This window comes from Arachis stenosperma, chromosome 3 (assembly GCF_014773155.1).
Source record: "Arachis stenosperma cultivar V10309 chromosome 3, arast.V10309.gnm1.PFL2, whole genome shotgun sequence".
NCBI classification, from domain to species: domain Eukaryota; kingdom Viridiplantae; phylum Streptophyta; class Magnoliopsida; order Fabales; family Fabaceae; genus Arachis; species Arachis stenosperma.
Window position 1 is genome coordinate 154,597,154 of NC_080379.1, and position 21,939 is coordinate 154,619,092.

Below are 21,939 nucleotides of genomic sequence, written 5' to 3' on the forward strand. Positions count from 1 at the left end.
CAAGAAAGGTGATGGATTCATAGGACATTCATAACTTTAAGGCATAGACACTTAAGACACCAATGATCATAAGACACAAACATGGATAAACATAAGCATGAAAATTTCGAAAAACAGGAAAATAAAGAACAAGGAGATTAAAGAACGGGTCCACCTCAGTGATGGCGGCTTGTTCTTCCTCTTGAAGGTCTTATGGAGTGCTTGAGCTCCTCAATGTCTCTTCCTTGTCTTTGTTGCTCCTCTCTCATGATTCTTTGATCTTCTCTAATTTCATGGAGGAGGATGGAATGTTCTTGGTGCTCCACCCTTAGTTGTCCCATGTTGGAGCTCAATTCTCCTAGGGAGGTGTTCAGTTGCTCCCAATAGTCTTGTGGAGGAAAGTGCATCCCTTGAGGCATCTCAGGGATTTCATGATGAGAGGGGTCTCTTGTTTGCTCCATCCTTTTCTTAGTAATGGGCTTATCCTCATCAATGGGGGTGTCTCCCTCTATGTCAACTCCAACTGAATAACAGAGGTGACAAATGAGGTGAGGAAAGGCTAATCTTGCCAAGGTGGAGGACTTGTCCGCCACCCTATAGAGTTCTTGGGCTATGACCTCATGAACTTCCACTTCTTCTCCAATCATGATGCTATGAATCATGATGGCCCGGTCTAGAGTAACTTCAGACCGGTTGCTAGTGGGAATGATTGAGCGTTGGATAAACTCCAACCATCCTCTAGCCACGGGTTTGAGGTCATGCCTTCTCAATTGAACCGGCTTTCCTCTTGAATCTCTCTTCCATTGGGCGCCCTCTTCATAAATGTCTGTGAGGACTTGGTCCAACCTTTGATCAAAGTTGACCCTTCTAGTGTAAGGATGTTCATCTCCTTGCATCATGGGCAAGTTGAATGCCAACCTCACATTTTCCGGACTAAAATCTAAGTATTTCCCCCGAACCATTGTAAGCCAATTCTTTGGATCCGGGTTCACACTTTGATCATGGTTCTTGGTGATCCATGCATTGGCATGGAACTCTTGAACCATTAAGATTCCGACTTGTTGAATGGGGTTGGTGAGGACTTCCCAACCTCTTCTTCGGATCTCATGTCGGATCTCCGGATATTCACCCTTTTTGAGTGAAAAGGGGACCTCGGGGATCACCTTCTTCAAGGCCACAACTTCATAGAAGTGGTCTTGATGCACCCTTGAGATGAATCTCTCCATCTCCCATGACTCGGAGGTGGAAGCTTTTGCCTTCCCTTTCCTCTTTCTAGAGGTTTCTCCGGCCTTGGATGCCATAAATGGTTATGGAAAAACGAAAAAGCAACGCTTTTACCACACCAAACTTAAAAGGTTTGCTCGTCCTCGAGCAAAAGAAGAAAGAAGAGAGTAGAAGAAGAAGAAATGAGGAAGAAGGGAATGGCTTTGTGTTCGGCCAAAGAGGGGGAGAAGTGGTGTTTAGGGTGTGTAAAAATGAAGGAGTGAAGATGGGTTTATATAGGTGTGAGGGGAAGGGTCATGGTTCGGCTATGGGAGGGTGAGTTTGGGAGGGAAAGTGGTTTGAATTTGAAGTGTGAGGTGGGTGGGGTTTTATGAAGGATGGATGTGAGTGGTGAAGAGAAAGATGGGATTTGATAGGTGAAGGGTTTTTGGGGAAGAGGTATTGAGGTGATTGGTGAATGGGTGAAGAAGAGAGAGGGTGGTGGGGTAGGTGGGGATCCTGTGGGGTCCACAGATCCTGAGGTGTCAAGAAAAAGTCATCCCTGCACCAAATGGCATGCAAAAACGCATTTTGAGCCAATTCTGGCGTTAAACGCCGGGCTGGTGCCCATTTCTGGTGTTTAACGCCAGGTTCTTGCCCTTTCCTGGCGTTTAACGCCAGTCTGGTGCCCCTTTCTGGCGTTAAACGCCCAGAATGGTGCCAGACTGGGCGTTAAACGCCCAACAGCTAGCCTTACTGGCGTTTAAACGCCAGCACGCTCTCCTCCAGGGTGTGATGTTTTTCTTTCTGCTTTTCACTCTGTTTTTGCTTTTTCAATTGATTTTGTGACTTCTCATGATCATCAACCTACAGAAACATAAAATAACAAAGAAAAATATATAAAATATAACATTGGGTTGCCTCCCAACAAGCGCTTCTTTAATGTCAGTAGCTTGACAGATGGCTCTCATGGAGCCTCACATTTTCTCAGAGCAATGTTGGAACCTCCCAACACCAAACTTAGAGTTTGAATGTGGGGGTTCAACACCAAACTTAGAGTTTGGTTGTGGCCTCCCAACACCAAACTTAGAGTTTGACTGTGGGGGCTCTGTTTGACTCTGATTTGAGAGAAGCTCTTCATGCTTCCTCTCCATGGTGACAGAGGGATATCCTTGAGCCTTAAACACAAAGGATTCTTCATTCACTTGAATGATCAGTTCACCTCCATCAACATCAATCACAGCCTTTGCTGTGGCTAGGAAGGGTCTGCCAAGGATGATGGATTCATCCATGCACTTCCCAGTCTCTAGGACTATGAAATCAGCAGGGATGTAATGGTCTTCAATCTTCACCAAAACATCCTCTACAAGTCCATGAGCTTGTTTTCTTGAGTTGTCTGCCATCTCTAGTGAGATTCTTGCAGCTTGCACCTCAAAGATTCCTAGCTTCTCCATTACAGAGAGAGGCATGAGGTTTACACTTGACCCTAAGTCACACAGAGCCTTCTTGAAGGTCATGGTGCCTATGGTACAAGGTATGGAGAACTTCCCAGGGTCCTGCCTCTTTTGAGGTAATTTCTGCCTAGACAAGTCATCCAATTCTTTGGTGAGCAAAGGGGGTTCATCCTCCCAAGTCTCATTTCCAAATAACTTGTGATTTAGCTTCATGATTGCTCCAAGGTATTTAGCAACTCGCTCTTCAGTGACATACTCATCCTCTTCAGAGGAAGAATACTCATCAGAGCTCATGAAAGGCAGAAGTAAGTCCAATGGAATCTCTATGGTCTCATTTTGAGCCTCAGATTCCCATGGTTCCTCATTGGGGAACTCAGTGGAGGCTAGTGCACGCCCATTGAGGTCTTCCTCAGTGGCGTTCACTTCCTCTCCCTCCTCTCCAAATTCGGCCATGTTGATGGCCTTGCACTCTCCTTTTGGATTTTCTTCTGTATTGCTTGGGAGAGTACTAGGAGGGAGTTCAGTAGTTTTCTTGCTCAGCTGTCCCACTTGTGCCTCCAAATTCCTAATGGAGGACCTTGTTTCAGTCATGAAACTTTGAGTGGTTTTGATTAGATCAGAGACCATAGTTGCTAAGTCAGAGGGGTTCTGCTTAGAATTCTCTGTCTGTTGCTGAGAAGATGATGGAAAAGGCTTGCCATTGCTAAACCTGTTTCTTCCACCATTATTGTTGTTGAAACCTTGTTGAGGTCTCTGTTGATCCTTCCATGAGAAATTTGGATGATTTCTCCATGAAGAATTATAGGTGTTTCTATAGGGTTCTCCTAGGTAATTCACCTCTTCCATTGAAGGGTTCTCAGGATCATAAGCTTCTTCTTCAGATGAAGCATCCTTAGTACTGCTTGGTGCATTTTGCATTCCAGACAGACTTTGAGAAATCAAATTGACTTGTTGAGTCAATATTTTATTCTGAGCCAATATGGCATTCAGAGTATCAATCTCAAGAACTCCTTTCTTCTGATTAGTCCCATTGTTCACAGGATTCCTTTCAGAGGTGTACATGAATTGGTTATTTGCAACCATTTCAATTAGTTCTGGAGCTTCTGTAGGCGTCTTCTTCAGATGAAGAGATCCTCCAGCAGAGCTATCCAAAGACATCTTGGACAGTTCAGAGAGACCATCATAGAAAATACCTATGATGCTCCATTCAGAAAGCATGTCAGAAGGACATTTTCTGATCAATTGTTTGTATCTTTCCCAAGCTTCATAGAGGGATTCTCCATCCTTCTGTCTGAAGGTTTGGACTTCCACTCTAAGCTTACTCAATTTTTGAGGTGGAAAGAACTTTGCCAAGAAGGCATTGACTAGCTTTTCCCATGAGTCCAGGCTTTTTTTAGGTTGTGAGTCCAACCATGTCCTAGCTCTGTCTCTTACAGCAAAAGGGAATAGCATAAGTCTGTAGACCTCAGGGTCAACCCCATTAGTCTTGACAGTGTCACAGATTTACAAGAATTCAGCTAAGAACTGATGAGGATCTTCCAATGGAAGTCCATGGAACTTGCAATTCTGTTGCATTAGAGAAACTAATTGAGGCTTAAGCTCAAAGTTGTTTGCTCCAATGGCAGGGATAGAGATGCTTCTCCCATAGAAGTCGGGAGTAGGTGCAGTAAAGTCACCCAGCACCTTCCTTGCGTTGTTTGCATTGTTGTTGTTTTCGGCTGCCATGGGTTCTTCTTGTTTAAAGATTTCTGTTAGGTCCTCTACAGAGAGTTGTGCCTTAGCTTCTTTTAGCTTTCGCTTCAAGGTCCTTTCAGGTTCAGGGTCAGCTTCAACAAGAATGCCTTTGTCTTTGTTCCTGCTCATATGAAAGAGAAGAGAACAAGAAAATGTGGAATCCTCTATGTCACAGTATAGAGATTCCTTGAGGTGTCAGAGAAGAAGAAAATTAGAAGGAAGAGGTAGAAGAATTCGAACTTAATCAGATAGAGTTCGAATTGTGCATTGAGAAGGAGTGGTACTCCATAAATAGAAGGATGTGAGAAGAGAGGAAGAAATTTTCGAAAATTAATTAAAAAGATTTTAAAAACATTTTGAAAAACTTTAATTTGATTTTTGAAAAACAAGAGTGGGAAAGAAATCAAGTAATTTTTGAAAAAGATTTTGAAATTAGAATTTAAAAAAGATATGATTGAAAACTATTTTGAAAAAGATGTGATTAAAAAGATATGATTGAAAAGTTATGCTTTTAAAAAGATATGATTGAAAAGATATGATTTGAAAACAAATTTTAAAAAGATTTGATTTTAAAAATTATTGACTTGCCTAACAAGAAAAGATATGATTCAAACATTAAACCTTTCTCAACAGAAAAGGCAACATACTTGAATTGTTCAATCAAATCATTAATTGTTGGCAAGTATCTTTGAAAAAGGAAAGAAATTGATTTTGAAAAAGATTTGATTGAAAAGATATGATTTGAAAAAGATTTGATTTTGAAAAACTTTGAAAACTTGAAGAAAAATTGATTTTGAAAACAAAATCCTCCCCCTTGTGCCATCCTGGCGTTAAACGCCCAGAATGGTGCACATTTTGGCGTTTAACGCCCAATGCACTACCTTTTTGGGCGTTAAACGCCCAACCATGCACCCTGGCTGGCGTTTAAACGCTAGTCTGTCCTTCTTCACTGGGCGTTTTGAACGCCCAGCTTTTTCTGTGTAATTCCTCTGCTGCATGTTCTGAATCCTCAGTTCCCTGTACTATTGACTTGAAAATAGAACCAAGATCAAATAAACAATGCATGCAAGACACCAAACTTAAAATTAGACACTAGACTCAAACAAGAAACATAAAATATTTTTGGGTTTTTATGATTTTGTAAATTTTTTTGGATTTTTCGAAAATTAAGTGGAAGAAGAAAATAAAGGTATCAAAATTCTTAATGAGAATTCCAGGAATCATGCAATGTTAGTCTAAAGCTTTAGTCTAAAGAAATTAGACATGGCTAGCCAAGCTTCAGCAGGACATTGCATTCAAGAGCTAAATTGATGAGAATCAATCAGCTTTGGTGATGATAAGAACATCACCTTGAAACACTAGAATTCATTCTTAAGAACTCTGAAGATAAATACCTAATCTAAGCAACAAGATGAACCGTCAGTTGTCCATACACGAAACAATCCCCGGCAACGGCGCCAAAAACATGGTGCACGAAATTGTGATCATCAATGGCGCCATCAACATGGTACGCTCATTGCAATCTCAACTCTCTATCACAACTCCGCACAACTAACCAGCAAGTGCACTGGGTCGTCCAAGTAATAAACCTTACACGAGTAAGGGTCGATCCCACGGAGATTGTTGGTATGAAGCAAGCTATGGTCACCTTGTAAATCTTAGTCAGGCAGACTCAAATGGGTATAGATGATGAATAAAACATAAAGATAAAGATAGAGATACTTATGTAATTCATTGGTAGGAATTTCAGATAAGCGTATGAAGATGCTTGGTCCCTTCCGTCTCTCTGCTTTCCTACAGTCTTCATCCAATCCTTCTTACTCCTTTCCATGGCAAGCTTATGCAAGGGTTTCACCGTTGTCAGTGGCTACCTCCCATCCTCTCAGTGGAAATGTTCAACGCACCCTGTCACGGCACGGCTATCCATCTGTCGGTTCTCGATCAGGCCGGAATAGAATCCAGTGATTCTTTTACGTCTGTCACTGACGCCCCGCCTTCAGGAGTTTGAAGCACGTCACAGTCATTCAATCATTGAATCCTACTCAGAATACCACAGACAAGGTTAGACCTTCCGGATTCTCTTGAATGCCGCCATCAGTTCTTGCCTATACCACGAAGACTCTGATCTCACGGAATGGCTGGCTCGTTTGTCAGGCGAGCGCTCGGTTGTCAGGCGATCAACCATGCATCGTGTATCAGGAATCCAAGAGATATTCACCCAATCTAAGGTAGAACGGAGGTGGTTGTCAGTCACACGTTCATAGGTGAGAATGATGATGAGTGTCACGGATCATCACATTCATCAAGTTGAAGAACAAGTGATATCTTGGACAAAGAACAAGCGGAATTGAATAGAAGAACAATAGTAATTGCATTAATACTCGAGGTACAACAGAGCTCCACACCTTAATCTATGGTGTGTAGAAACTCCACCGTTGAAAATACATAAGAGCAAGGTCTAGGCATGGCCGTGAGGCCAGCCTCCCAAAGAGGGTTCAATCATCAAAACATGATCAAAAGATCCTAAGATTGAAAGATGAAAATACAATAGTAAAAGGTCCTATTTATAGAGAACTAGTAGCCTAGGGTGTACAGAGATGAGTAAATGACATAAAAATCCACTTCCGGGCCCACTTGGTGTGTGCTTGGGCTGAGCAATGAAGCATTTTCGTATAGAGACTCTTCTTGGAGTTAAACGCCAGCTTTTATGCCAGTTTGGGCGTTTAACTCCCATTTTGGTGCCAGTTCTGGCGTTTAACGCTGGAAATTCTGAAGGTGAATTTGAACGCCGGTTTGGGCTATCAAATCTTGGGCAAAGTATGGACTATCATATATTGCTGGAAAGCCCAGGATGTCTACTTTCCAACGCCGTTGAGAGCGCACCAATTGGGCTTCTGTAGCTCCAGAAAATCCACTTGAGTGCAGGGAGGTCAGAATCCAACAGCATCTGCAGTCCTTTTCAGTCTCTGAATCAGATTTTTGCTCAGGTCCCTCAATTTCAGCCAGAAAATACCTGAAATCACAGAAAAACACACAAACTCATAGTAAAGTCCAGAAAAGTGAATTTTAACTAAAAACTAATAAAAATATACTAAAAACTAAACCAAATATACTAAAAACATACTAAAAACAATGCCAAAAAGCGTACAAATTATCCACTCATCAATAACCAAGTCAGACTCCTACCATTAAAAAAGTTATACAAGTAGTCCCTGAAAGAGATCTGATAAAGATCCAAGAAAGAGGATTACGCTATAACTTAAAGGAGACCGACATAACGAAGTCGGACTCCTGCTACTAAAAAGTTATACAAATAGTCCCTGAAAGAGATCTGATAAAGATCAAAGAAAGAGGATTACGCTATAACTTAAAGGAGACCGACATAATGAAGTCGGACTCCTGCTACTAAAAAGTTATACAAATAGTCCCTGAAAGAGATCTGATAAAGGTCCAAGAACGAGGATTACAAAAATAACTTAGAAGGGGACCAACATAAAGAAATCGGTTACGAGGCGCTAAAAATACAAACAAGAGCAAGAAAACCGAGAAACAAGCCGGACCCCCCCACATACACGGCCTCAAAAGGATCCAAGCTACAAGCAACAAGCACGAAAGCAACCTAAAAGGGGCCAGACAATAAAATTCCAACAGATATCATGCATAATACGATAAAGCTTCAAGGGGTCACCAAAAGCCAACCTCAGAAAGCTACTTTTGTTTTTGTAAAAGTTGCCAAGCAGGCAACTGAAAAGTGTCAGTAATCAAACAAAATAATAAACAGTTCAAAAAACCCACAAAACGGGCCATATACACAAATATCCAAGAAAAAAGATCAACTAAGATCAGAGGCCTTCCCAGTAGCATCAGTATGGGGAGAAGGAGGACGAGTCTGCAGGGGCACAGCATCTACAGTTCCATCATCCCGGTTCAGGACCTGGCAGTCCGGATCAGATGGAACAGGAGGAACAGAGGAGGTCGACACCTTAAGAGAAGGCACAGGAGGAGGATCAGTCTCATCATCATCCTGGTCATCAGGGACAATCCTACCATCTCTCACAACATTGTCCAAACTGATGAGAGTCAAGTCGGCATCAGGAGCTACAACCCGGAACTGCTCCATCAGATTCTCGGAGGCAGCAGTTACGCTACCCACAAGGTGACCCTGAAGCTCACCATAATTAACCCGAGCTGTTTCCAAATCCTCCCAAAGACGCATCAATTCCCTATAAGCCGAGACATAGCTATCCTTATGTTTCAAAGCCATGTCTTCGGCCAGCTTCAGAGAAGCAGCAAGGGCAATAGAGCTGGCCTTCTCACCCTCCAGTTCCTTCTCCACCTTGGCCAACTTCACCTCCACCTCCTCCTTCAGACCCTTGATTCGATCAAATTCTGACTTGGCTTCCTCCATAAAAGATTTGGTAGCATGAACCGGAATCCCCTGAATTGTTCGAAAAATAGCTGCACCCATATGGGCCATCTTCACACTATTTTGGGTAACAAAATACAAATGCTTTAGAAGAGATACGTCGTCCATGGAAAGCCCACCATAGGGGGCAATTTGCTGGTCAACAAACTCAATGGCATCAAAGTCCGGGGCATCCAAGTTAAAAGGCTCGGATGTTTTTTGCTTCTTGCTAGGAGGGGCACCAGGAGCTGCTGTAGAAGATTGTGGAGGATCGACCAGACGAACCCGAGGAATAGGAATTACTTTCCTCGGCCCGGGAGAACTCAGAATAGGAGGTTTAACTGGAGCTTGGGAAGACCCCTCGCCGACCACTTTGGCCGAAATGTTTAAAGCAGCAGTTGCCTTCTTCGCCTTCTTGAAGGCCTTCATGGAGTCATTGTTCTTAGACATCTCTGCAAACACAAAAACAACCACGACAAAGAGTTACAAAAGAGGAACAAAAAAGGAAATAAATAGAGGCAAGTCAGACCAATAGACAAACAAATACCCAAAGCAGGCCGAACCAAGGACGGATCATTCAGAAATCTCTTCGTATCCAGATGGGGAGGCTTCCCCCACAAATCTTCAAGAACAACTACAAAAGCCCGCTCAACCTCACTAAGCATTTCCCATGTGTAACGTGGCACTCTTACATTCTTTTGCCATTCTAGAGGAAAAGCAGGCTCGTCATTTTCATCAAGAAAAAAGGGGCAGGCCCCCTCAACAGCTCAAACTTTAAAAAAGTAGTTCTTGAAGTCCTTAAAGGACTCGTCATACATTGCAAACACTTTATGGCCCTGGACGGACCGGAAAGAAACCCAAGAAGCTTTCTTTTTTGAAGAACCGCAAGGCTTGGCAGAAACAAACAAGTAAAGAAAAAGAGTCTGAGAAGGTGTTACATCTAGTTCACTACAGAGAAGTTGGAAAATTTTTAATAAAACCCCAGGAATTGGGGTGAAGCTGGGATGGAGCAATGTTACACGACCACAATAGATCAGTCTCAAAAGCAGTAAAGAAACGTTTAACTGGCTAAAAAAGTATTCATAAGCATAAAAGAAGGGGCGTTCTCCCTCAAAAGAAGTCGGAAAGCACACTCTGTCGTCAGAATCAGGGGCAACAAGCTCGTAATCCTCCTCACGGGCAATGTTACCACAAATCCTATGGCGCTTCCTCAGCTCCGTGCAAAATTCAGCATCCACAACAGAAACACACAACAAAACAAGGGAGTCCAGCCAATCAGACATCCCCTCGGGAACTCTGGAAGACATCTCTACAATGTTATTGCGAGAAGACATGAGGCCAACTAATCCTACAAAGTAAGAAAAGAAGATAAGGGTTACTACAAACATCTCGGACAAAGGGAGAAAACAACTCGGTCAGTAGATGAAACAGCAAAAAGGAAAACCCCAGGACTCAAACCAAAAGTCCTGGGGCATCCTTTGGAGGCAGTAACAAAGCAAGGTTTCCAGAAATACTCTACAGCTCACATCCTAGCATTTCTCAAAAAGGATTCAAAACAACAAACACTTTTCACCAAAGAAAAACACAGCAAATCATTACAAGCCTGCCAAGCAATCCCAAACGTCAAACACGCCAAGCAGAGACCATTAAAGATGCAACCTTTTTTCAAAGATCAGGCAAAAAGCAAACCTCCAAAAGGAAGGAACAGATGCAGATTCTCTGTCAGAAGCAACAAAACCCTAGAAAAGCCTCGACGAAAATGCCAAAAAGAGCATGAAAGAAAGCAAAACACGTTTACAGCGAAGGAAACAAAAGCAAAGATCACAAAAAGGTTCAAAGCTTTCAAACATGCAAAAACAGAACTTCACCAAAAAACTAAAGACGAAGCTACGAAAGAAGCAAGAAAGCTAGTACCAACCTGGAAAGGGCAGCGAGCTTCAATGAAACTGAAGATGGAAATCTGGGAACACCTTCCCACAAAGAACGCAAACAAAGAGCAAATGTCGCAGGGAGAAACGTAAAACTCCAGGCTAAAACAGAAGCTCCAGAAACGCCAAACGACGACGCAAACACAGAAAAAAGGAGAGGCGCAAAACAAAAAAATAGAAGAGCAGAGAGAACGGAGAAGAGAAGTTATGAAAAGGGCAAAAGAAGAGAAACCGTTTCTGGGCTTTCAAAAATCAAAATAAAGAGCCAAAAGGAAACGGGGCAATTAATGCTAAAATTAAGGAAAGCATTAAACCCTCGCACGTTCCCAAAACGCCGATATAAAAGCGCGCGCCTTTAGAGAAAACGTTCTACATTCAAAAGCTGCTGCAAAGGAATCGACAAAATGCTTGAGTTCGGCTTCACCGAAGAAGGACCGAAGTCAAGGACTCGGCCTCAAAAAGAGAAGACCGAGCTCAAGCAGGGGCACTGTTCATACCCTGGGCCGAGCTGTCCGACCCGGGATGTTCTACAGGCAAAGCGACCGACCTCTTCAGGTCAGGACAAACCGACCTCTTCCCAAAGAGCTCGGCCAAGTCCCCAAAAAGCCCAAAGAAGGGCCCAAATAGAGGAACACGCCCCAAATCCTAAGGCGGCCCAAGCCTATAGAGAGAAGGGCGGTTCCCTTAAAAAATAAAGATGACCTCACTTAAAGATAAAGATAAGATAAGATAACTAACTTATCTTATCCACAGAAGGCCACATCTCACCATTATAAATACACTGGAGCACCCAGGTATAACTCATACTCTGATTCTATTCAATACCTGCTTAATACCCTTGCTAACTTAAGCATCGGAGTCTCTTGCAGGTACCCTCCACCCTCCGGGGACGAAGGATCAGCACCACCACCAAGTCCAACAAGTCGGACATACCAGCTCCGGCCGATACCCACCTGCCGGACACGTCAGTTCCGACCAACACAGACGATCTCATCCAAGATCGACCTATAGTTTCAGGTAACCCTCGGAACAATCATTACAAGGTTTGGGGTCCCATACTCCATCACCACAGACAATGGCACCCAATTCACAGATGCAGGCTTCAAAAAACTAGTGGCCGACTTGAATATAAAACACTAGTTCACCTCCGTCGAGCATCCCCAATCCAATGGACAAGCCGAAGCGGTTAACAAAGTCATATTGGCCGGGCTGAAACGGAGACTGCAAGAAGCAAAGGGGGCTTGGGCCGAGGAACTTCCACAAGTCCTATGGGCGTATCGAACAACCCCCCATTCTACTACGAACGAATCACCATTTCGATTAGCATACGGGGTGGAGGCAATGATTCCAATAGAAGTCGAGGAAGGGTCTCCCCGAGTAGTCCACTATAATGAACAAACCAAATCTCAACTTCAAAGAGAAGAGCTCGACCTACTTCCGGAAATCCAAGAAAAAGCTCGGATCAGAGAAGAAGCACTAAAGCGGCGAATGGCTTCCAGGTATAATCAAAAGGTAGTGCCAAGAGGTTTCGTTAAGAATGATCTCATCTTAATCTGAAATGATATTGGAACAACTCGACCCGGAGAAGGAAAGCTGGCAGCCAACTGGAAAGGGCCCTACCGAGTCACAGAAGTACTTGGGAAGGGCTACTACAGACTGTCCGAACTCGAGGGACGAGAACTCCTCAGATCATGGCACGCCTGTAACCTAAGAAGGTACTATAGTTAGGAAAGGTAAAAGATCTCATCACAAGATGCACTCTTTTTCCTGAAAAAGTTTTTTAATGAGGCGTCAAGATTGAGATTTAATCCGACTTAAGGGTATGAAAAACTCCCGCCTGTATATATTTGCACTTTCTTTAAATAAAATACCTTTCAGATATTCTACATATTCCCAAGACGCATTAATCTGAAGCATTCATCGTCCGATTATAAAGCAATGGATCGAACAGAAAGTGAAGAACAGATTCACTGTACGATCTCGATAGGAATGATCGACCGACAAAGGTGAAAACGCGATTCACCTAAAGGTCGATTAAACCAGGATAGAAACCACCATCTACAAATCGGCAAAGATGAACACAGAATAATGCAAGAAGTTATCGAAAGTGATCCCAAAAAGAACCTGACGAGGTCTTATGGATTGCTATATAATAACTTAAAAAGACTGGCCGACACTAAAAAGTCGGACCAAGTCAACCCAAGTTATTATCAAATCCCTGGAAAGAGGTCTAGCCAACCCTATTAAAGAGGAATTGCTATAACTTAGAAGAGATTGACCTAATGAAGTCGGTCTCCTACAAGACAAGTTGTAAAAGTAATCCCTGAAAGAGACCTAACAAAGGTCTAAGAAAGAGGATTACAAAAATAACTTAGAAGAGATCGACCTAAAGAAGTCAGTCTCCTACAAGACAAGTTGTAAAAGTAATCCCTGAAAGAGACCTAACAAAGGTCCAAGAAAGAGGATTACAAAAACAACTTAGAAGAGATCGACCTAACGAAGTCGGTCTCCTACAAGACAAGTTGTAAAAGTAATCCCTGAAAGAGACCTAACAAAGGTCCAAGAAAGAGGATTACAAAAACAACTTAGAAGAGATCGACCTAACGAAGTCGGTCTCCTACAAAACAAGATAATCCCTGAAAGAGACCCGAACAAGGTCCAAGAAAGAGGATTATCAAATAACTCGACAGAGCCCGATGATGAGCGGATAATTTGTACGCTTTTTGGCATTGTTTTTAGTATGTTTCTAGTAGGATTTAGTTAGTTTTTAGTATATTTTTATTAGTTTTTAGTTAAAATTCACTTTTCTGGACTTTACTATGAGTTTGTGTGTTTTTCTGTGATTTCAGGTATTTTCTGGCTGAAATTGAGGGATCTGAGCAAAAATCTGATCCAGAGACTCAAAAGGACTGCAGATGCTGTTGGATTCTGACCTCCCTGCACTCGAAGTGGATTTTCTGGAGCTACAGAAGCCCAATTGGCGCGCTCTCAACGGCGTTGGAAAGTAGACATCCTGGGCTTTCCAGCAATATATGATAGTCCATACTTTGCCCAAGATTTGATGGCCCAAACCGGCGTTCAAAGTCACCTACAGAAATTCCAGCGTTAAACGCCGGAACTGGCACCTAAATGGGAGTTAAACGCCCAAACTGGCACCAAAGCTGGCGTTTAACTCCAAGAAGAGTCTCTACACGAAAATGCTTCATTGCTCAGCCCAAGCACACACCAAGTGGGCCCAGAAGTGGATTTTTATGTCATTTACTCATCTTTGTACACCTTAGGCTACTAGTTTTCTATAAGTAGGACCTTTTACTATTGTATTAGAGAGCTTTTTGATCATGTTTTTATGATTGAACTCACTCTGGGAGGCTGGCCATTCGGCCATGCCTAGACTTTGTTCTTATGTATTTTCAACGGTGGAGTTTCTACACACCATAGATTAAGGTGTGGAGCTCTGCTGTACCTCGAGTATTAATGCAATTACTATTGTTCTTCTATTCAATTCCGCTTGTTCTTTGTCCAAGATATCACTTGTTCTTCAACTTGATGAATGTGATGATCCGTGACACTCATCATCATTCTCACTCAAGAACAAGGTGACTGACAACCACTTTTGTTCTACAAGCAATCAAGGCTCTAGTGTTTATCTCTTAGATTCCTGATACACGATGCATGGTTGATCGCCTGACAACCGAGTGCTCGCCTGACAAACGAGCCAGCCATTCCGTGAGATCAGAGTCTTCGTGGTATAGGCGAGAACTGATGGCGGCATTCAAGAGAATCCGGAAGGTCTAACCTTGTCTGTGGTATTCTGAGTAGGATTCAATGATTGAATGACTGTGACGTGCTTCAAACTCCTAGCAGGCGGGGCGTTAGTGACAGACGCAAAAGAATCGATGGATTTTATTCTGGCCTGACCGAGAACCGACAGATGATTACCTATGCTGTGAAAGAGCATAGGCAACGTTTTCACTGAGAGGATGGGAGGTAGCCACTGACAACGGTGAAACCCTACATGAGCTTGCCATGGAAAGGAGTAAGATTGGATGAAGACAGTAGGAAGCAGAGAGACGGAAGGGAAGGCATCTTCATTCGCTTATCTGAAGCTCTCACCAATGATATACATAAGTACCTCTATCTTTATCTTTATGCTTTATTCGTTTATCACTATACCCATTCGAGTCTGCCTGACTGAGATTTACAAGGTGACCATAGCTTGCTTCATAGCAACAATCTCCGTGGGATCGACCCTTACTCACGTAAGGTTTATTACTTGGACGACCCAGTGCACTTGCTGGTTAGTTGTGCAAAGTTGTGTTTATGCCATGGTATTGAGCACCAAGTCTTTGGAGCCATTACTAGGGATTGTTTTGAGTTGTAGTGATCACAATTTCGTGCACCAAGTTTTTGGCGCCGTTGCCGGGGATTGTTTGTGTATGGACAACTGACGGTTCATCTTGTTGCTTAGATTAGGTATTTTTTTTCAGAGTTCTTAAAAATGAATTCTAGTGTTTCATGATGATCTGTTGAAATCTGGCTGGCTGAGAAGCCATGTCTAATCTTATTGGACCGAGGTTTCAACTAATCATCACAATAGCTTGTTGATCTCTATCACTCTTGCTATTGGAGCAATGATCTGCTAAGGCTTGGCTGGCCATTGGCCATGTCTAGTGTTTTGGACCGAAGCTTTCTTTGAAAGCTTGGCTGGCTGTGAAGCCATGTCTAATTCCTGGACCGGAGTCTTAGACTAGCATTGCAATGATTCCTGGAAATTCAAATTGAGAATTCTGAAACCTTTATTTTCTATTTTCATATAATTTTTGAAAAAAGCACAAAAAATTTACAAAATCATAAAAACCAAAAATATTTTATATTTCTTGTTTGAGTCTAGTGTCTAATCTTAAGTTTGGTGTCTTGCATGCCTTGTTTATTTGATCTTGGTTCTATTTTCAAGTCAATAGTACAGGGAACTGAAGATTCAGAACATGCAGCAGAGGAATTACACAGAAAAAGCTGGGCGTTCAAAACGCCCAGTGAAGAAGGACAGACTGGCGTTTAAACGCCAGCCAGGGTACCTGGTTGGGCGTTTAACGCCCAAAAAGGTAGCATTTTGGGCGTTAAACGCCAGAATGGATACCATTCTGGCCGTTTAACGCCAGGATGGCACTAGGGGGAAGATTTTGTTTTTCAAATCAATTTTTTTTTCAAGTTTTCAAAGTTTTTCAAAATCAAATCTTTTTCAAATCATATCTTTTCAATCAAATGTTTTCAAAATCAATTTCTTTCCTTTTTCAAAAATACTTACTAACAATTAATGATTTGATTGAACATCTCAAGTCTGTTACCTTTTCTGTTGAGAAAGGTTTAATGTTTTGATCATATCTTTTCTTGTTAGGCAAGTCATTAATTTTTAAAATCAGATCTTTTAAAATTGTTTTCAAATCATATCTTCTCAATCACATCTTTTTAAAAAAACCAATCATATCTTTTTAATCACATCTTTTTCAAAATAGTTTTCAATCAAATCTTTTTGATTTCTAATTTCAAAATCTTTTTCAAAAAAATCACTTGATTTCTTTCCCACTCTTATTTTCGAAAATCAATTAGTGTTTTTTTTAAAAATGTTTTCAAAATCTTTTACTTAATTTTCGAAAATTACTTCCCCTCTTCTCACATCCTTCTATTTATGGAGTGTAACTCCTTCTTAATGCACAATTCGAACTCTATCTAATCAAGTTCGAATTCTTCTACCTCCTTCTTCTATTTTTCTTTTCCTCTGACACCTCAAGGAATCTCTATACTGTGACATAGAGGATTCCACGTTTTCTTGTTCTCTTCTCTTTCATATGAGCAGGAGCAGAGACAAAGGCATTCTTGTTGAAGCTGACCCTGAACCTGAAAGGACCTTGAAGCGAAAGCTAAGAGAAGCTAAGGCACAACTCTCTGTTGAGAACCTGACCGAATTCTTCAAAGAAGAAGAACCCATGGCAGCCAAAAACAACAACAATGCCAACAATGCAAGGAAGGTGCTGGGTGACTTTACTGCACCTACTCCCGACTTCTATGGGAGAAGCATCTCTATCCCTGCCATTGGAGCAAACAACTTTGAGCTTAAGCCTCAATTAGTTTCTCTAATGCAACAGAATTGCAAGTTCCATAGACTTCCATTGGAAGATCCTCATCAGTTTTTAGCTGAATTCTTGCAAATCTGTGACACAGTCAAGACTAATGGGGTTGACCCTGAGGTCTACAGACTGATGCTATTCCCTTTTGCTGTAAGAGACAGAGCTAGAATAAGGTTGGACTCTCAACCTAAAGAAAGCCTGGACTCTTGGGAAAAGCTAGTCACTGCCTTCTTGGCAAAGTTCTTTCCACCTCAAAAATTGAGTAAGCTTAGAGTGGAAGTCCAAATCTTCAGACAGAAGGATGGAGAATCCCTCTATGAAGCTTGGGAAAGATACAAACAATTGATCAGAAAATGTCCTTCTGACATGCTTTCTGAATGGAGCATCATAGGTATTTTCTATGATGGTCTCTCTGAACTATCCAAAATGTCTTTGGATAGCTCTGCTGGAGGATCTCTTCATCTGAAGAAGACGCCTACAGAAGCTCAAGAGCTAATTGAAATGGTTGCAAATAACCAATTCATGTACACTTCTGAAAAGAATCCTGTGAACAATGGGACAAGTCAGAAGAAAGGAGTTCTTGAGATTGATACTCTGAATGCCATTTTGGCTCAGAACAAGATATTGACTCAACAAGTCAATTTGATTTCTCAAAGTCTGTCTGGAATGCAAAATGCACCAAGAAGTACTAAGGATGCTTCATCTGAGGAAGAAGCTTATGATCCTGAGAACCCTTCAATGGAAGAGGTGAATTACCTAGGAGAACCCTATGGAAACACAAATAATTCTTCATGGAGAAATCACCCAAATTTCTCATGGAAGAATCAAGAGAGACCTCAACAAGGTTTCAACAACAATAATGGTGGAAGAAACAGGTTTAGCAATGGCAAGCCTTTTCCATCATCTTCTCAGCAACAGACAGAGAATTCTAAGCAGAACCCCTCTGACTTAGCAACCATGGTCTCTGATCTAATCAAAACCACTCAAAGTTTCATGACTGAAACAAGGTCCTCCATTAGAAATTTGGAGGCACAAGTGGGACAGCTGAGCAAGAAAGTTACTGAACTTCCTCCAAGTACTCTTCCAAGCAACACAGAAGAAAATCCAAAAGGAGAGTGCAAGGCCATCAACATGGCCGAATTTGGAGAGGAAGGGGAGGAAGTGAACGCCACTGAGGAAGACCTCAATGGGCGTGCACTGACCTCCACTGAGTTCCCCAATGAGGAACCATTGGAATCTGAGGCTCAAAATGAGACCATAGAGATTCCATTGGACTTACTTCTGCCTTTCATAAGCTCTGATGAGTATTCTTCTTCTGAAGAGGATGAGTATATCACTGAAGAGCAAGTTGCTAAATACCTTGGAGCAATCATGAAGCTAAATGACAAGTTATTTGGAAATGAGACTTGGGAGAATGAACCTCCTTTGCTCACCAAAGAACTGGATGACTTGTCTAGGCAGAAATTACCTCAAAAGAGACAAGATCCTGGGAAGTTTTCCATACCTTGTACCATAGGCACCATGACCTTCAAGAAGGCTCTGTGTGACTTAGGGTCAAGTGTAAACCTCATGCCTCTCTCTGTAATGGAGAAGCTAGGGATCTTTGAGGTGCAAGCTGCAAAAATCTCATTAGAGATGGCAGACAACTCAAGAAAACAAGCTTATGGACTTGTAGAGAATGTTTTGGTTAAGATTGAAGACCATTACATCCCTACTGATTTCATAGTCCTAGAGACTGGAAAGTGCATGGATGAAACCATCATCCTTGGCAGACCCTTCCTAGCCACAGCAAAGGCTGTGATTGATGTTGATGGAGGTGAACTGATCATTCAAGTGAATGAAGAATCCTTTGTGTTTAAGGCTCAAGGATATCCCTCTGTCACCATGGAGAGGAAGCATGAAGAGCTTCTCTCAAATCAGAGTCAAACAGAGCCCCCACAGTCAAACTCTAAGTTTGGTGTTGGGAGGCCACAACCAAACTCTAAGTTTGGTGTTGAACCCCCACATTCAAACTCTAAGCTTGGTGTTGGGAGGTTCCAACATTGCTCTGATCATTTGTGAGGCTCCATGAGAGCCCTCTGTCAAGCTACTAACATTAAAGAAGCGCTTGTTGGGAGGCAACCCAATGATTATATTTTATCTATTTTCCTTTGTTATTTTATGTTTTTTTTTGTAGGTTGATGATCATAAGAAGTCACAAAATCAATTGAAAAAGCAAAAACAGAATGAAAAACAGGAAGAAAAACAGCACACCCTGGAGGAAGAACCCACTGGCGTTTAAACGCCAGTGAGGCTAGCAGTTGGGCGTTTAACGCCCAGTCTGGCACCATTCTGGGCGTTTAACGCCAGAAAGGGGCACCAGACTGGCGTTAAACGCCAGAAAAGGGCAAGAACCTGGCGTTAAACGCCAGGAATGGGCACCAGCCCGGCGTTTAACGCCAGAAATGGCTCAAAATGTGATTTTGCATGCCATTTGGTGCAGGGATGACTTTTTCTTGACACCTCGGGATCTGTGGACCCCACAGGATCCCCACCAACCCCACCACTCTCTCTTTTCTTCACCCATTCACCACTCACCTCCATCCTTCATAAAACCCCACCTACCTCACCATTCAAATTCAAACCACTTTCCCACCCAAACCCACCCATAATGGCCGAAACACAAAGCCATTCCCTTCTTCCTCATTCCTTCTTCTTCTACTCTCTTCTTTCTTCTTTTGCTCGAGGACGAGCAAACCTTTTAAGTTTGGTGTGGTAAAAGCATTGCTTTTTGTTTTTCCATTACCATTTATGGCATCCAAGGCCGGAGAAACCTCTAGAAAGAGGAAAGGGAAGGCAAAAGCTTTCACCTCCGAGTCATGGGAGATGGAGAGATTCATCTCAAGGGTGCATCAAGACCACTTCTATGAAGTTGTGGCCATGAAGAAGGGTCAACTTTGATCAAAGGTTGGACCAAGTCCTCACAGACATTTGTGAAGAGGGCGCTCAATGGAAGAGAGATCCAAGAGGAAAGCCGGTTCAACTGAGAAGGCATGACCTCAAGCCCATCACTAAGAAAAGGATGGAGCAAACAAGAGACCCCTCTCATCATGAGATCCCTGAGATACCTCAAGGGATGCACTTTCCTCCACAAGACTATTGGGAGCAACTGAACACCTCCCTAGGAGAATTGAGTTCCAACATGGGACAACTAAGGGTGGAGCACCAAGAACATTCCATCCTCCTCCATGAAATTAGAGAAGATCAAAGAATCATGAGAGAGGAGCAACAAAGACAAGGAAGAGATATTGAGGAGCTCAAGCACTCCATAAGACCTTCAAGAGGAAGAACAAGCCGCCATCACTGAGGTGGACCCATTCTTTAATCTCCTTGTTCTTTATTTTCTTGTTTTTCGAATTTTTATGCTTATGTTTGTCCATGTTTGTGTCTTATGATCATTAGTGTCTTAGTGTCTATGCCTTAAAGTTATGAATGTCCTATGAATCCATCACCTTTCTTAAATGAAAACTGTTTTTATCACAAAAGAACAAGAAGTACATGATTTCAAATTCATCTTTAAAACTAGCTTAATTAGTTTGATGTGGTGACAATACTTTTTGTTTTCTGAATGTATGCTTGAACAGTGCATATGTCTTTTGAATTTGTTGTTCATGAATGTTAAAATTGTTGGCTCTTGAAAGAATGATGAAAAAGGAGACATGTTACTGAGGATCTGAAAAATCATAAAAATGATTCTTGAAGCAAGAAAAAGTAGTGAATACAAAAAAAAAGGAAAAGAGACGAAAAAAGAAAAGAAAGAGAAAAAAAAAAGAAAAAGAAAGAAATAAAGTTGTGATCCAAGGCAAAAAGAGTGTGCTTAAGAACCCTGGACACCTCTAATTGGGGACTTTAGCAAAGCTGAGTCACAATCTGAAAAGGTTCACCCAATTATGTGTCTGTGGCATGTATGTATCCGGTGGTAATACTGGAAGACAGAGTGCTTTGGGCCACGGCCAAGACTCAATAAGTAGCTGTGTTCAAGAATCATCATACTTAACTAGGAGAATCAATAACACTATCTGGATTCTGAGTTCCTAAAGAAGCCAATCATTCTGAATTTCAAAGGATAAAGTGAGATGCCAAAACTGTTCGGAGGCAATAAGCTACTAGTCCCGCTCATCTAATTTGGAGCTAAGTTTCATTGATAATTTGGAGTCTATAGTATATTCTCTTCTTTTTATCTTATTTGATTTTCAGTTGCTTGAGGACAAGCAACAATTTAAGTTTGGTGTTGTGATGAGCGGATAATTTGTACGCTTTTTGGCATTGTTTTTAGTATGTTTCTAGTAGGATTTAGTTAGTTTTTAGTATATTTTTATTAGTTTTTAGTTAAAATTCACTTTTCTGGACTTTACTATGAGTTTGTGTGTTTTTTTGTGATTTCAGGTATTTTCTGGGTGAAATTGAGGGATCTGAGCAAAAATCTGATCCAGAGACTCAAAAGGACTGCAGATGCTGTTGGATTCTGACCTCCCTGCACTCGAAGTGGATTTTCTGGAGCTACAGAAGCCCAATTGGCGCGCTCTCAACGGCGTTGGAAAGTAGACATCCTGGGCTTTCCAGCAATATATGATAGTCCATACTTTGCCCAAGATTTGATGGCCCAAACCGGCGTTCAAAGTCACCTACAGAAATTCCAGCGTTAAACGCCGGAACTGGCACCTAAATGGGAGTTAAACGCCCAAACTGGCACCAAAGCTGGCGTTTAACTCCAAGAAGAGTCTCTACACGAAAATGCTTCATTGCTCAGCCCAAGCACACACCAAGTGGGCCCGGAAGTGGATTTTTATGTCATTTACTCATCTTTGTACACCTTAGGCTACTAGTTTTCTATAAGTAGGACCTTTTACTATTGTATTAGAGAGCTTTTTGATCATGTTTTTATGATTGAACTCACTCTGGGAGGCTGGCCATTTGGCCATGCCTAGACCTTGTTCTTATGTATTTTCAACGGTGGAGTTTCTACACACCATAGATTAAGGTGTGGAGCTCTGCTGTACCTCGAGTATTAATGCAATTACTATTGTTCTTCTATTCAATTCCGCTTGTTCTTTGTCCAAGATATCACTTGT

General features: G+C 41.9%; 2 non-coding genes across 2 annotated transcripts; one reads left to right on the forward strand and one right to left on the reverse strand.

Annotated features, from left to right (window-relative positions):
* Positions 1 to 3,848: 3,848 nt before the first annotated feature.
* On the forward strand, positions 3,849 to 3,956 carry LOC130972704 (small nucleolar RNA R71). Its single transcript, XR_009083867.1, has one exon. It is a non-coding gene; the product is annotated as a small nucleolar RNA R71 (small nucleolar RNA).
* Positions 3,957 to 17,092: 13,136 nt separating this feature from the next.
* On the reverse strand, positions 17,093 to 17,200 carry LOC130972420 (small nucleolar RNA R71). Its single transcript, XR_009083589.1, has one exon. It is a non-coding gene; the product is annotated as a small nucleolar RNA R71 (small nucleolar RNA).
* Positions 17,201 to 21,939: the final 4,739 nt, after the last annotated feature.